This window comes from Apteryx mantelli, chromosome 5 (assembly GCF_036417845.1).
Source record: "Apteryx mantelli isolate bAptMan1 chromosome 5, bAptMan1.hap1, whole genome shotgun sequence".
Taxonomy (NCBI): Eukaryota; Metazoa; Chordata; class Aves; order Apterygiformes; family Apterygidae; genus Apteryx; species Apteryx mantelli.
The window spans coordinates 88,054,949-88,057,853 of record NC_089982.1 but is presented as its reverse complement, the minus strand read 5'-3'; the positions used below and the strand labels follow the sequence as shown (position 1 = coordinate 88,057,853).

Sequence of the window (2,905 nt, the reverse complement as noted above, 5' to 3'; positions counted from 1 at the left end):
GCTGGACGCACACCTGCAGGGCCCTCTCCCTCTCGCACGCGTGGGTCGAGGCAAGCCAGCACCGCAGAACCTGGGCACGGGCAGACCTGTCTCACCATGGGCGTTTTTCTGCCCAATGACCCTCGCCAGCCCCCTCCCTTCCCGGCCTTGCCACCCCACAGCCCCAGTCTCTCCGGGTGCCCCGGCCCCGGGCGAGGAGCCCTTCCCCACGGGAACCTCCCTGCTCCGGCCTCAGCCCAGGCTGCTCTCGCCACGGGCAGCATTGACCTGTGCAGCGCCCCTCGCTCACAACTGCGGCTGGGGAGAGGCTCTGGCTGCTCTAGGGGGCTGCAGGACACTGCGAGCTGCCTGCAAGGAAGCTGTGGCCGATGGGAAGAGCTTGGATGTGAAATCAGGGCAAGGGAGCCTGAAACTAGGACCATTTCACTGTCCACCAGTCTGGGTGTTGCACCTAGTTACAGGGAAGCTCCCCTCCTTGGACCAGCCCTGCAGGCGGGATCCCCACGGCTCTGCCCCACTCTGGCAGCGGTGACGCTTTCCCTACCGCCCCGGGGACACTCACCTGCACCATGTCCTTGAGGCAGATGGGGGCCAGCTCTGCGCGGAGAAGGGCTGCCATGAACTGGCCCAGCGCTCGCAGAGAGGGCGCCTGCACACCCTGACACCAGAAAGGGGGGCTGAGGCCGGGCACCCCACGGAGATGCCAGCGCAGCCAGCAGCTGCCAGAGCGCAGGGCGCCCGGAGCTGGGCCCCCACCGAGGGGCGGCCCAGAAGGGCCAGCGGGTACCAGGGCGCGTGGAGCAGCCGCCGCCGTCTCCCCTCTCATGTCCGTCTGCTCCGGGCGACGAAGGCACACGACGCCCTGGCAGCACTGAGCCAGGAGGCTGCAGTTTTCCTCCCTGCTCAGATGGGGCTGCAGCTTGCTGCCAGGAGAAAAAAGGGAGGGAAGAAAGAGAAGGGGCTTACCAGCACTCTCCAGAGCGAGTCAGAGGACGACTGCCTTTGTCCCCATCAACAGCCCCAAATCCAACGCCCGCAGCCCCAGCCACGCCAGCCAGCTGGGCTGGGCCACGCAGCGACTCCCACAGCCCGGGGACAGACCCTACCTCAACTGCTTCATGGCCACGAGGGCCCGGGGGTGCACCGGGGACTCCTGGGGCTCCTCCTGAATCACCTCCTGCAAGTCACAGGCAGACACGTGCAAAGTGGGCAGCGGCGCGGGAGAGCCCTCCCACCCGTCCTGGCCGTAGGCTCTTCTGCCAGACCCCGCAGGCACCGGCACCGCCACCCCCACGGCTCCCACAAGGGTCCCGTGGGACGAGGCGGCAGCTCCCTGGCGCCCGGATGCACCACGCTTCCCCGCCACAGCCCCGAGCGCCAGCACCCACGTCCCCCAACGGTTTGGGACATGGCTCGGGGCCCGTGGGAGTTTGTGCAATGCCCCAGGAGACCATCGCACCTCTGCGCAAATGCAGAGCCCACAGCTGCCCTGGGCAACGGTCCCAGCTCTGGGCACTCACCAGCAGGGTCTGCAGCAGCTCCCGCTTGCAGCAGAGCTCGAACCCGGGGCCGGTGACCGCAGCCTGGATGGCAAGGCTGATCTCAGTGACGCTCTGCGCCAGGGAGAGCTTCAGTTGTGCATCCTGATCCCAGAGGAGAAAAACACACTTTGAGCTCTTCGCAGGTCCGAGGGCGGAAAGAGCAGCGGGGCTGGGGGGAATCTGCCTCCAAGCACAGCACGGGGAGGACACTATGCCTTCCGGGAACCCCGCGGACCCCAGCTCGGCACCTGCGCCCCAGCAAGGAAACCTCTCTCCCCTCCTGGGAAGGAGCCTCCCAAGGGGAGGGAAGCAGCTGCCCCGCTGCCGGCCGGAAAGACCCTGCGGACCCCTGCCCAAGGGAGCAGGGCGAGCAGTGCTGGCACGGCTGCGACGGGAGAGGCGCGCACGGGAAGGGCAAGGAGAGGCTGGAGCTGGCGGCACCCGGCCGGCTCTGCCCCGCGCCCCAAGCACCCACCTGGCAGCCCTCGCGGTAGAGCTGCAGGACGTTCCCCACCACGTCTCTCTCAACGTGGGCGAGCAGCTGCTCCCTGGGGGCGCGCAGCGCCATCTGGCCGTACGTCACCATCAGCGCAGCGCGAGTAGCGCGGGTCCTCACCGTGTCGCTCTGCCGGGAGGTCGCCGGAGAAGCACCGAGACGTCAGCCCGCGGCCCCGCTGTGCCCGGGACTCCACACGCTCCCGAGGCGAGAGCTGCCCTGCGCCCGACCGGTGGCGCAGCTCCCCACGCACCTCCCAGCAGCTCCCCACAACACCACCACAGGCTCTTTACCTTCTGGTGTTTCAAAGTCCCCGTGAACTCCTTCACCGAGGACAAAGCCAGCTGGAAGTGGCTCTCGGCACAGCGGGACACAACTGAAACCATTCCCTGCAACGCAGCAGAAACAGGGAGTCGCTCCAGCCCCAACGCCCAGCCCTGGCCAGCTCCACCGGCCAGGCAGGACCTTTCCCCAGGGAAACGGGCGTGAACAGAACGCCAGCAAGGGCTGGAGCAGGGCATGCAGGGCCCCTCTGCCCCGGGGACACGCAGGGGACACTCGGGAAAGCAGGGCGACACGAGAAATCCTCACCTGTGCCTCCCACAGCTCCACGAAGTTGGCTGCTTTCAGATGTGCCAGCGTCTGCTTTCGCACGTGGCGGAGGCACCCGCAAGCTGCCAGGGCCGTGCCGAGAGCCTTGTACAGGAACCGCTGCAAGAGAAGAGGCCGAGCCCCAGCTGCGGTGACAGCCCGGCCTGGCGGGAGAGGGCCAGGCCACGGCAACCCCACTGTGCCGGTGCCCGCGGCGCCAGCCCCAACAGCGGCCGGTGGCCAGCCCAGCCCTGCCACCAGCCCAGCACGGAGGGGA

The 2,905-nt window shown here is 68.2% G+C and overlaps 1 long non-coding RNA gene across 1 annotated transcript; it reads right to left on the bottom strand.

Annotated features, from left to right (window-relative positions):
• Nucleotides 1-2,144: 2,144 nt before the first annotated feature.
• LOC136992221 (uncharacterized) lies at nucleotides 2,145-2,659 on the bottom strand. The gene is made up of 3 exons (XR_010884304.1): nucleotides 2,629-2,659; nucleotides 2,331-2,426; nucleotides 2,145-2,166 (listed from the first exon to the last, which is right to left on the bottom strand). It is a non-coding gene; the product is annotated as an uncharacterized lncRNA (long non-coding RNA).
• Nucleotides 2,660-2,905: the final 246 nt, after the last annotated feature.